The sequence below is a fragment of the Mustelus asterias genome, chromosome 3 (assembly GCF_964213995.1).
Source record: "Mustelus asterias chromosome 3, sMusAst1.hap1.1, whole genome shotgun sequence".
Lineage (NCBI taxonomy): Eukaryota > Metazoa > Chordata > Chondrichthyes > Carcharhiniformes > Triakidae > Mustelus > Mustelus asterias.
The window spans coordinates 60,646,310-60,660,284 of NC_135803.1; the positions used below are offsets into that span (position 1 = coordinate 60,646,310).

General features: G+C 43.5%; 1 non-coding gene across 1 annotated transcript; it reads right to left on the bottom strand.

Moving 5' to 3' along the window:
* Positions 1 to 13,542: 13,542 nt before the first annotated feature.
* trnal-aag (transfer RNA leucine (anticodon AAG)) lies at positions 13,543 to 13,624 on the bottom strand. The gene has a single exon. It is a non-coding gene; the product is annotated as a tRNA-Leu (tRNA).
* Positions 13,625 to 13,975: the final 351 nt, after the last annotated feature.

The following is a 13,975-nucleotide window of genomic DNA, read 5'->3' on the forward strand; positions in this document are numbered from 1 at the left end:
CCCACCCTGCCAGGAGTGTTTCACCCCAGCAGGATTTACAACAGCTCCCCTCTAGGGGAGATCGAGGTTGGCGAGTGGTCAGGGCTGGCCCGGACACATCTGGGAGGCCAGCGGTTGAGTGGTGGGGGGGGCGGTGTGGTTGCACGGCCAGTGATCGGGAGGCTGGCAGTGCAGGATACTGCATATGCGTCGATCTCAGTGCTGACAGATCGGCGCACACACAGTGGCCTGCTCAGCGCTATGCTTCCGGCCTTTCCAGCGGGAATTTGTAATGAGATTCACACTAGGGCACTCTGTGATGCATGGAGTGTGGGAAATTAATTTTGAAAATCCCACTGAAAAATCAGTGGGATTTATTTCACATAAAATGTTTTTGGGCGAATCCCACCCATGGTGTGGAACCAAATTTATCAGAATTCAGCATAGAAAGAACTTTTAAGATGTTTTCTCGTATATAAATTTTTCATATCTGATACATATACAATATTCCAATGAGGGGTTATGATAATTATGCTTGCAAGTCATGTGACATCATTAATGTACACTTACTGGTATGATATTTTATCTACAACATAAATAATTTGAAAGAGATCTTGAAATCACATCACTTAATATTTAGTAGCTGTTGTGAATAATCCTTTGGAAATTTCTGCAGTAAATTTATCATATTATTGGTCATTGACATTAGTGCATTTCTATAGATTTATCCGATAATAAGTAAGACTGGCTTAGTTTGATATTTTCAAGCAAATAGTCTATAATGTAGCATTTTTGCAATGTGTTTTATTTAGATTTGAAAGATAAATAGTTTGTCCTGGAAAACTGGGCAGAATTATTGCTGATGCTTTTCATGATCATCCAGTTTATTGATTTGCTGAATTTGAAGTGGTTAATGAGCATCATGTAGTGATGACAAAGGTCAGTAGAATGGATTAGCTAGAGGCACCGTGGGGAAGATTTCCTCTGTGCACTCAGTATAGCAAAATTGTAATGCTGTTCTTTATAACAGGGTTTCACTGCACCTACTGCACAAAAGAAACATCACTGTGGGGGAACTGAATTTAATGGCCATGGCATTGCCCTTGTCCGCATGCCGAAAAACTAATGGTTATTTACAGGATCACTGGCAGATTTGAATGTAAATTCCGAAGTTTACTGCCTGCCCATCAGACCTCCCACTCTTTATAGATGAAGAGCCCGCCTTGAGGAGCTGCTGATCAATCAGATGACTAGGAGCGATGACCACTTCTGGATCTACAGTGGGTTGGCTCTTGTGGGGCCCTCTGTGGGATACAGTGGGCAGGATTTTATGGCCTTGCTCGTCCCAAAACCATAAACTCCCGCCTGAGGTCAACGAACCTTCCCATTGTCCGCCCCTCGCCCACTCCGATTCCTGTGATGGGCGGGACGGTAAAATTACGGCCAGAGTGCCCAAATGGGAGAGGTGCAGGGTGACCAATCAGAAGTGTAGTCTTCCCTGAGCCTGTAGGAAGATTCCCTACATGGCGTAGAATATTGCAGCAGTCGTCATGAGACCCTCAATTGGTCACTTTAGGGCGTCAATTGGTTTCCAAATGGGAAGGCCTCCCTCGATATTCCCCATCCCTTACTTATTCAGGGAGAATTATGAAGGAGACAGGTTCCCAAACCTACCCTTTCATACCCAATTATCCGCTCCCCCCTGCGCCCGTCCCCACATCCCAGCTCACTTGTACATGGGAGAAGTAAATTCTGCCTGTGATCTTCCACACCGTGCTGGTATGACAAGAATGGTGGAGAGCGTTATTTTTAATTTGAGTCACTGAAAATAGTTCAATGGAGTGTAATTTCACTTAATTGGTGCTTCTGAATTCATGCTTACAAATTTGCTATTGAGCCGAATCTTCCAATAGAGTGGCAATCACTGTCGGATTGCCACTCCATTCCTACTTTTATACACAGTGACGGAGCTCCATATTTCATGCCCAGACTGCTGAACCAGGTCTCTTGTGAAATGTAGCGTGTGCCTGCCCTCGGAGTCCTTCCTTGTAGTGCGTGATCATCTGCGAAGCCAAGGCACACTCCCCTTTTACAGCATTCAGTGTCGTTTTTTTGGTTAGTCTTCATTCACTAACACAGTGTGAGGTTTTGGGGCTTGGAAATAGCTTTTCAGTGTATTATTGAATGAGTTTGAATGAAGTAAGAGGCTGAGGTGTGAGGGTGGCAGAGTAATCGAGTAATTGGATGCCAGCTAGGTAGGGTGACAGATGGGAAGTTATATAGGATGGCTATATATAGCCATATATATAGCCATATATATGGGGTGGGTAGGAACATAGGAAATAAGAGCAAGAATAGGCCATTCAACCCATTGAGCCTACTCCGTCATTCAATTGTATCATTGCTAATCTTCTACCTTAATGACATTTTTCCTCACGATCCACATATCCCCTGATGTCTTTACTATCTAGAAATCTCCGCAGTCCTCTGGGATAAAGAATTCCAAAGACTTACTACCCTCTGAGTGAAGAAATTCCTCCTCATCTCAGAATTAATTGACCTACATCTTATTCTGAGATTGTGCCCCTTGGTTCTAGACCCCTGCCCCCAGGAGAAACACCCTTCCTGCATTTCAGAGTTTTGTTTGCTTCAAAGAGATCTGAACTCTAAACTCTAGAAAATACAGGCACAGTCTTCTCAATCTTTCCTTGTACCAACAGTCCCAGCATCCCAGGAATCAATCTGGTAAACTTGTGTTGCACTACCTCTCTGGCACATATATATCTCCTTAGATAAGGAGACCAAAACTGCGCACAATACTCCAGGTGCGGCAGCACAAAAGCTCTGTATAATTGCAGCAAGACATCTTTGCTCATGTACTCAAATCCTCTTGCAATCAAGACAAACAACCCATTTGCCTTCCAAATTACTTGCTGCACCTACAGATTGCTTTCAGTAACTCATGAACAAGGGCACCCAGCTGTTTTTGGATATCAACAGTCCCCAATTCCTCTCCATTTAAGAAATACTCCACGTTTCTGCTCTTCCTACCAAAGTGGTTAACGTCATTTTTTTTCACATTATATTCCATCTGCCATGTTTTATTCATCCACTCACTTAGCCAGTCTAAATCCCTTTGAAACTTCTTAGGATCCTCCTCACAACTCATATTCCCACCTGGTATTGTGTCATCATCAAACTTGGAAGTATTACATTTAGTTTCCCCTATCCAAATAATGGCTATAAATTGTGAATAGCTAGGGTCAAGCAATGATCCATGCAGCACCCCTCTAAGTCACAGCCTGAAAATGACCCATTTATTCCTATATTCTGTTTTCTGCCCATCAACCATTTCTCAATCAATGACAGTCTCTCAACCCCTATCCCACAAGAAACATACTCCAGCCTTCACGCCCACACATTTCAGATGCCCCATAAATGCCAATCCATGCCCCACACCCAAACGGCCATGAATCCTCTCACCCTCACGTGAACTCATTTTTCCCACACATCACCCTTTGCCCTTTCCACTTCCATGCTAACTCACCTAATACCTTGGACATTTTCTGGGCAGATTTGACATTCTGGACAGTCCCTTGACATTCTGGACAGTCCCTTGATAGCTGGACAGTTCCTATCAGAAGTTGAAACTTCCCAGGCAATTCCCATGGAGTCCTTGCATTGGGACTTCCTGGGGTTCCCTACTGCATCTTCCCTGGTAGCTCAGGGACATAACCACCCAGGCCAATGTTTCCATTTTCTCCCCAAATCAGGATATCATCCACAATCAGGTTTTCTTTTTTAATGTCACCTGATAAATGTGTTGATTTGTTTGTCTCAATATTGCCCATACCAGACTTAGAGGTGTCAGAATTTGTTTCTTCTTGACCTTGTCTCGGCCACTGTTGTTTCTGTATGAGTTCTGGTTTGAAATAACTGGTGACCAGGGACTAGCAACAACAGAGGTTTATTCATAACATTGAGTAGCTCTAACATGCTGGGCGGAATTTTCCCATCCCATCCAGCATGGAAATCATAGCGGGCGGGGTGGACCATGTAAAGGTCCGTTAATCTCAGGGAGTTTCCGGTCTTGGCAAGCATGGCTGCAAAGTCCCATCCGCTGTGTGTCTGCCTGCATCCAGGGGAGAACTCCCGCACTCCTGATACATGACCCCTTTCGTACCAGCAACATCCCAGTGTCCACCTGGTCTACAGTTTCCACCAAGACTTATCAGAATTCTCCCTTACAGCTCCTCTCATTTTCATCCTCTCTCATACTCTCCATCATCAGAGACAATGTCCTGAAATTCTGGGCTTATAAGATGTGCAGTATTGCCCTCATTCCCAGCTAAGGAGCACAAGTCAGGTGCAGGACTTATAATTTAAAACACACCCTGCTTATCAGGTTCACCCCCTTCCTCTCAGAAAATGCACTTGGCTACTGGAGAGATCATGTGCAGCCCCACCCCATTTCAGATAGCCAAAGGAATATCCAGGCTCAAAGTCCTTTAATCTACCATGTTCATTGCAAGCTCTAACACAGTCTGTCACATTCATGAACCTATGATTAGTTATGTGTCTGGCTGCAGGCACACTCTGTTTTCAAACCTTTAAATAAATTAGCATACCTTTCTGTCAGTTTTAGGAATTCATTGTTGGTGACTACATCAATTATTTTAATCACTTCTAAAGGCCAACACACTCAATGTCCAACTGCTGGCTGTACTCACTGTTTTTGAGTTTGAAATTTGAGACGTTTTTTTTTAATTTTCCTACGCTACATTGCATTTTTCTATTAATTTGATGTGATGGAATGTTGAAACTTTGCATCAGGCCTGACCAATTTTGTACTTTGCTTCTTGTAAAATGATAGTGGCATGAACTTCCATTGTGTTCCTATGTCTAGCTTCAAACAAACAGGTGGGACATTAATCTTGAGGCTCACTGTCTTCAGCATCAGCTCCTGCCAGAATTGCATTCACAAGATTTCATTCTCATTCCCAGATAGTTCTTCCACTCAATGATGTCTCCTTTCCGTTCCTTACTTGCTGAAGAGAATAGTTGGGGCGGCACGGTGGAACAGTGGTTAGCACTGCTGCCTCGCAGTGCCGGGGACCTGGGTTCGATTCCTGGCTTGGGTCACTGCCTGTGTGGAGTTTGCACATTCTCCCCATGTCTGCGTGGGTTTCCTCTGGGTGCTCCGGTTTTTCCCACAGTACAAAGATGTGCGGGTTAGGTGGATTGGCCATACTAAATTGCCCCTTGGTGTCAGAGGGACTAGCTAGGATAAATGCATGGGGATAGGGCCTGGGTGGGATTGTGGTCGGTGCGGACTTAATGGGTCGAATGGCCTCCTTCTGCACTGTAGGATTCTGTGATTCTAAATATGGGAGAAGGTGCAGATCACTGCTCCCCTTTAACTTTGTGGTATCTCTTGGCAAAACAACTGTGGACAATAAATGTTTTAAAGTTCTTGGTGGCACAGGCCTTGACTCCAGTCTGGACCCCAAGATTATTTCCCTCTTCTTTCCCTGTGGAAGAGATATACATCTGATCTGATTGGGCTAACCATACCACAAAGGCCTGTCCTTTAAGACAGAACAGCGTTTTAACCACTGCAAGTGACTCCTTTCCTTCCACTCTGATGGTCTTTCTTGATGGACTGATCTTTTCACACTAAACAAGCTAGGGAAGGCTGGCACTGATGTTCACTGTAAACAGTACAGTCATGTGCCCACACAGCCATGCAGCAACCCAAAATTATCTGTATGCGCCATGCGCAAATCTTTTAACTCACCATGCATGCACTGGAGCGCAAAGTAATTTAAAGGGAGAGCACAGTGAAATAATTTAACCTGGAATACAAAAAGAAATTAGAGGGGCTTAGTGTGTGGTGTTGGCCAAATTTCCTGCCATTCCAATGGGCTCCTGCTTAATGTAAGAGGATGCCAGGGCCGCTAAGGATTTCCTGAGTGTGTAGATTAGCACTAGCTTTGCCAACTTCAGCTAAATAGTTCTATTTGCTCCTTATATATTTCCTAAATTACAACAGTGCCACCACTTCAAAGGTACTTAATTGGCTGTAAAGCGCTTTGGTCCACCTTGACACTGAGAAGGTGCTTTAGAAATGCTAGTCTTTCTTTCTTTATCTGTATGATTGATTGTGAGTTGACACCTTTTTCCTACCACAGTACTTACAATTTCAGGTCTGTTATTGATCTGACTTTATTTTCCTTGTATGAAGTGACATTGCTGCTCTATTCTACTTACAGCACAGTTAGTATTGTAGAAGTGTTGTAACTGCAACTTTGGACCTTCTGTTGTTCTGCCCATATTAACCACTTTCTCCAGATGCAGAATTTTTACCCTTCGTAATCTGGCTCTCTTTAAAAATCTACTCTAATGACTATAATTCTGCCTTTAGAAATGAAACGTACACCACAGTCTTTGCCCTTTCTTTGCAACTCTTATATATTTTGGACCAAATCTGTATTCCAGCAATTCCAGTGGGGAATGATGTTCACTGGTATGGACATTGCGGTATGCAGCACACACTTTTTCATCCATTTGATTCAATGGTCAGAAAATCAAAACTGTAACCCTGTGTGATTTCCTGCAAGGAAATTCCCATGAGTGTTGCATCTTGTAGGTGCAGCTCCTCACAGAACTTAATGTGCAATTGTCTCATTGAAACTTACAGAACACTGAAATGTCTAGATAGAGTGGATGTGGGGAAGCTGTTTCCATTAGTAGAAGAGACTAGGGTCTGAGGGCACAGCCTCAGAATAAAGGGGCAACTCTTTAGAACTGAGATGAGGAGGAATTTCTTCAGCCAGAGGATGGTGAATCTATTGAATTCATTGCCACAGAAGGCTGTGGAGACCAGATCATTGAGTGCATTTAAGACAGAAATAGATAGGTTCTTGATAGCTGAGGGGATCAACAGTTACAGGGAAAAGGTGGATGAATGGGGTTGAGGAACATATCAGCCATGATTGAATGGCAAAGCAGACTTGATGAGCCGATCTTATATCTTATGGTCTTATGGACCCTGATGATTTCTTCTTCAGTTGAACATTATATGCAAACCCTGTCATCTTTTGAAAGTAGCATTCTTCTGAGGTGCATGTTTTTCCTCAAATTTACCCATCAGGGCCTTTACTTTTCAGTTTCCCTCTCCCTTGCCATATTTTAGGCACTTCCACCATCTTTTCACCCACTACATTCAGGAAATACTGACTTTCAGCTTGACTGCTCCATCTGAGGTCTGCTACTGTTGCTTACAGGCTATTTCCACTTTTTTTCTTATTTCTTTCTGGTCTGAAATCACCTTTAGCCTCAGTTTCCATGGTGACATGATGTAATAACTTGTCATGTCTCTCAAGCTTTGCCAAAATGTTCAACTCATGTAAGAACAGGGCGGCACGGTAGCACAGTGGTTAGCACTGCTGCTTCACAGCTCCAGGGACCTGGGTTCGATTCCCAGCTTGGGTCACTGTCTGTGTGGAGTTTGCACATTCTCCTCGTGTCTGCATGGGTTTCCTCTGGGTGCTCCGGTTTCCTCCCACAGCCCAACGATGTGCAGGTTAGGTTGATTGGCTAGGTTAAAAATTGCCCCTTAGAGTCCTGAGATGTGTAGGTTAGAGGGATTAGCGGGTAAATATGTGGGGGTAGGGCCTGGGTGGAATTGTGGTTGGTGTAGACTCGATGGGCCGAATGGCCTCCTTCTGCACTGTAGGGTTTCTAACATGAGTACCGAAACTCCGAGACCCAGAGAGCGGCAGCCTAGCCTGCTGAAGAGGCCTAAATTAAGGGTGAGTGGTGATTGTCACTTTCAGGGTAACACAGCAGAGCAAGGGTCACCTGGCCTGGGTGACCAATGGGGATTCAGAGTAGGGTGGAGTCTACTGGCTGGAGTTATGCAAGGAGCTGGATGCTTCCACGTGGCTGCAGTTTTCTTATTAATAATTCCTTTTTGTATTCACGAATGAAGTCTGTGATAATTTCAGGGCTGAACTCAGTTCTTGCAGGATTAAACTAGACCATGCCTCCCATTTCAAGGAAGGCTGTTTAAGAAAGTCCCCAGGCTTTTTTGCACTTGTGAGGCCTAACATAGAATCCGTACAGTGCAGAAGGAGGCCATTGAGCCCATCAAGCATGCACCGACAACAATCCCACCACAGCCCTATCCCCATAACCCCCCAGACACTAAGGGACAATTTAGCATGGCCTATCCACCTAACCTACACATCCGTGGAGTGTGGGAGGAAACAGGAGCATGCGGAGAAAACCCACGCAGACATGGGGAGAATGTGCAAACTCCACACAGTCACCCAAGGCTGGAATCGAACCCAGGTCCCTGGAGCTGTGAGGCAGCAATGCTAACCGCCGTGCAAACATGCCACCCACTAATGGCATCCCACCAAACAAGAGCACACTTTGTACAATACAGCTTTGATGTAGAGGGGAGAACATTATTATTTGGAAACTGTGCAAATGATGACAATCTCAATATGAATACATTACTGCCAGCAAACTCATAGAATCAGAGGGTGCCACATCTGGAAACGATTACTGCTACATACAGGTGGTGAAGCAAGAGAATACGCAACGACTCGGTTCCTGTTTGACAAAGTGTGTAAAATAATCTGCCTTGAGTGTCAAATATATAAAACCTGAAATAGAAGAGGGAATAATAAATGGGTTTTATGTTAATAACTGTCATCATGTTGATTCATATTGAAAGGTATATAAAGCCATCTAGTGGTCAGAGGTAATATCAATTATAAAAACACAATGGAGCCCAAATCCTCAAAGATGAAACAATATGTTATTTTAATATAATGTGCAGAGATTTCTTGGGGATAGTGCAGTGTACACCAATGCAAATTGGAATCTTCAGACTTGATGCAAGGCACTTCCAAGTATAGCAGCACAGCTTTTGCTTTGCCCACCCGAATAACACATGGGAATTTCCTCTGTGTTAGAAATAGAAATCATAGAAACCCGACAGTGCAGAAGGAGGCCATTTGGCCCATTGAGTCTGCACCGACCACAATCCCACCCAGGCCCTACCCCCATATCCCTACATATTTTACCCACTAATCCCTCTAACCTACGCATCTCAGGACACTAAGGGGCAATTTTAGCATGGCCAATCAACCTAACCCGCACATCTTTGGACTGTGGGAGGAAACCGGAGCACCCGGAGGAAACCCACGCAGACACGAGGAGAATGTGCAAACTCCACACAGACAGTGACCCGAGCCAGGAATCGAACCCGGGACCCTGGAGCTGTGAAGCAGCAGTGCTAACCACTGTGCTACCGTGCCACCACCGTGTTGCTCCTGGCTCTCGTAGATACCTACTATTGTAACTTTGCCAGCAATGCCACAGAAACCATAGGTCAACTTTTGCAGTCAGGAGTGAAGGAATGGCGCTAGCTCCTAACCTTGAGGCAGACTCCCCACAAGGTTCGACAAATCTTTGTGAAATGGCTGGTAATTGTCCCAATGGCGGTTTAAATCTGATGCCCAGTCAAGTGATTAGCAGATATGCAGCAGCAGTGATGTCAGCAAGCTGTATGCATGCAATCACATTCAGGTATTATCACAAACAGCAACTTAGGAAATTAAAAGCACTTTATTCTTCACTGAATTTCCAAATAGATAAACATATAACTGTGATTAGATTTTGATAGAAGCTAAGATAAACAAACATGAAAAAAGGTGAAACATTTTTATCAAAATGGAAAAATGTGACAATCACAATTATAAATTAACTTTTCAGGGTCACTCGGGCTGTTTAGCCATAATTATGAAGTTGCTACACTGTTAAAAATCCAATTAAACCTCATTCAAAAAGTGTAACTTTTTCAGAGACTTTCACAGCGAGACTAATTGTGTAAGAGTACAGGTTCCTGTCACTTCATAGATTTCTCATAGATTGCAACCTGGATTGGGGGATGGGGGGGGGAGGGGGGGCGGGGGGGGGAGGGGGCGGCGGCGGGGGGAGGGGGGGTCAGGGGGGGGAGGTCGGGGGGAGGTGGGGGGGGCGGGTGGTTCTTCAATCATGCACCCTCTAGAGAATTGTGGAATCACTGATAGCAGCTTTCGGGTTTCTGTGTTATTCTGCACATGTACAGTTTCAGGTTCAGTAATGACAGTGAACGCTGACAATTTCCCTGTTGCTATCACAGAGAAATCTTGGTCCATATTTGTGAACGTAAATGGGATTTCTGCCATCCTTTCAGGAAAGATATAATATCAGAGGGCATGCAGCTCCGAGGAAATTCCTGGCCACAATGTTGACCACATTGACCCGCCTCTTGGAAGTTACAAGCAGCTCTGCATCCCGCATTTGAATGTTTAGCCTGCCATTTTATACTGAGTGGTAAATTGATATGAAAACTGCCAGGAGGTAAACAATCAGCCCAACAATGTGCTTAAAACATGACAAGACTTGCACTAGAACATAATGTTTAAACAGTAGAAATAGAAAGGTTTCAAGTAGTTGTATCTCATAATGATTAGCTCACATTCATGATGTTGCTTTAATCCGTGTCAATGAAAACAAAAAGTGATGTTTCAAATCCTATTAAAGTACTTCGCATCACTTTTTTGTGACGTCATAAAACTTGTGTATCTAATTTGCATCCCTAAACTGATGATAGTTTATTATGATTGACTCCACAGCAATTTGATCGACTGGGAAAAGTATAATCTTGCATCTAACTTCATGAAAGCAACCACTTTCTGTGTGCTTTCACTATAAAAGATAATGTTAGTTTATAGGAGGGAAATATTCCTTTTAGGGTCTACGTGTCTCATCGACTGCGGAACTTCACCTTTCATTGAATAAGCTAAAGATTTTCCCATCCAGTGGTACTTAAAAATTTGTCTTAGGGTTTCTGGAAGACCAGTAAGATTGTCCAAGGCAAAAGAATAATTTTTTCTGCTTGACGGTCATGAAGGTATCATGTTAAAAAACGCATCAAGCGTCAGATTAAGCTCTCAGATCCCATTGATATATTAAGAATCCTCATCACCACTTTCAAGGTCTTTTCTGTTAATGTAAGCTGTGCAGCCTGAATATTCGATTCTCCTCAGGCTTTTGGCATAATAAAAAAATAAGGTTCAAGAATCAATGTGGTGGACATTACATGAATATTGATCACCAAGTGGATCGGAACACTCAGCAGCTTTTTTTTCCCAATTTTGCCTTTTCAAAACAGAATATTTATAATTGTTTAATAATAAGCATCATGTCCAGAAAGAGTGCCAATTATTTTGCATGTTTTGGGGCTGCCTTTTGATCATGAATGTCATGGTGGCTGACGTACACTGGCACAACGTTAATGCTGTACTTTCTCTTTTTTTAGTTGGAGGTAAGGCTGGTGGCAGTAAGTTTAGCTGACGAATCAAATGCAAGTTGAAATCCTGCAAAGCAATCACATCTTTCACATTTTGGATGGTAATAATGGCAAACATTGATAAGGGAAAGATAATATTAAAACAAGGGCTTAAATAAACCAAAGTGTACTCTCTGAGAGAAGGATTTGTGATGTAGAATAAATGATATTTTGCGCCTTCGAATGTATTAACACCAAGTGAAGAATATACTGCATAGGAAGAAATTATGAATAATATCAATCACGTCTTGCCATTCATAAAGGTTAGGAGGAGGTGTAGAAAATGTTTTAATGATGTATGCGAGGAAACAATTGGCAGGTTGGGTGAAAAAGGAAGGCTGTGGGATGACCTGATAGAGGTCTTTAAAATGATGAAAGGTTTTGATAGAGTAGATTGTCATGTTCACATCATGATATAATACCTTGGGCTTATTTACTCTACAAAGACACAAGGCACCAACCACTTATAAAGGATTTGGTAAACATGTTGTGGTTTCCTTTATTAAGACTAGGCACCTGAGACCAGTTATACATGGGTGTAAAGCTTGAAGACATCATTTCCCTTCTAATGATGTCTTGATGCATTCCCTTAAAGACACATTACGACCAGTGTGCCTCCTGCCAACACGGCCAAATATGGCCAAACACGGTGCTACTGATACTCATAACAGATATGCAATGGCGCCACTGCTAAAACCCACAGCCTGGAACTCAGGATAGCAGGAGGGGAAGAGAAGGGTTTGCAGACAGGAAACTAAAATCTTTTCCTTGTGGAATATTTTGATGCAGTCATGCTGGTGAGTGTTTCTAAATTTTATCACTATCGGGGTATACAAGGTTGCTGTGGATATTAAACGAGGCAATATAGCTTAACACTCACAGCAACCTGCAATCCACTTATATTACTGGGATAGTGAGAAACTCTGACCAACATGACTGCCTTAAAATATCCCACAAGGAAAATATTTTCATTTCTTGTCTGGAATTCCTTCTCCTCTAACCTTCTGTAAAAAGGAATTTCCAAAATCCGGGCTAGAAATTCACAACATTCTTCCCTCCTCAGTGATCACCATGCTTGTTGCCTTCTGCACGTTTCCCCTGATAAATATGCCAACCTTTAACCCAGGCCTGTCATCAGCATAAAACTGTGCATGTATGGCATTGGCAACAAATGCAGCCTGATACAACAATAGAGATTTTTAAAACTAAAAGATGTTTTGACGGAACAGATGCAGAGAAAATGTTTCACCTTCTAGGGAGGAGCATAACCAAAGGCCATCAGTATAAGATATTCGCTAAGATATCCAATTGGGAATTCCAAAGAAATTTCTTTACCCAAAGATTGTTTAGGTATCTGGAACTTGTTACCACGGGGAGTTTGGTAGCACAGAGGTTAGCACTGCTACCTCACAGTGCCAGGGACCCGGGTTCAATTACAGCCCCGGGTCACTGGCTGTGCGGAATTTGTTAATTCACCCTGTGTTTGCATGGGTTTCACCCGGATGCTCCTGTTGCCTCCCACACTCCAAAGATGTGCGAGTTAGGTTGATTGGCCGTGCTAAATTGTGCCTTAGTGTCAGGGGGACTAGCAACGTAAATACACAGGGTTATGGGGTAGGGCCTGGCTGAGATTGTGGACGGTGCTGGCTTGATGGGCTGGATAGCCTCCTTCTGCCCTGTACAGATTCCATGAAGTGGGCCGAAGTGAACAGTATTGATACATTTATATGGGGAAGCTAGATAAGCATTTGTGGGAGAAGGGAATAGATTGTTGTGATGGTGGATTTCATAGAAATCATAGAAACCCTACAGTGCAGAAAGAGGCCATTCGGCCCATCGAGTCTGCACCGACCACAATCCCACCCAGGCCCTACCCCCACATCCCTACATATTATACCCACTAATCCCTCTAACCTACGCATCTCAGGACACTAAGGGGCAATTTTAGCATGGCCAATCAACCTAACCTGCACATCTTTGGACTGTGGGAGGAAACCGGAGCACCTGGAGGAAATCCACGCAGACACGAGGGGAACGTGCAAACTCCACACAGACAGTGACCCAAGCCGGGAATCGAACCCAGGTCCCTGGAGCTGTGAAGCAGCAGTGCTAACCACTGTGCTACCGTGCCGCCCTAAACTCAAAATATATTTTGGCAGCGGTGGGATTCGAACCCACGCCTCCGCAAAGACTGGAGCCTTAATCCAGCGCCTTAGACCGCTCGGCCACGCTACTACCGGATTTAGATGAGAAAATATGGGAAGAGGTTGGGGTGGAGCATAAACACAGGCATGGACTGGTTGTGCTGAATGGCCTGTTATATAATCACAGTAACTTCACTGCAGTGTTTATTTAAGCCCACTTTGATTAATAAATAAACTTTTAATCCTATGTGATCACATGAAGAAAAGATGAAAACTATGAGGTATACAACCATTATGCATATAAATGGGCAGTTAATTTTGCCTTCACTTCCTCTGAACATGTGTAGCTGAGTAAATTTTAAATATTAGATGAGAGCAGGCAGGAGCGTGATCTTTTCCTAATATGAACAAAAGCAAATTATATTTATGTTTAAAATAAGTA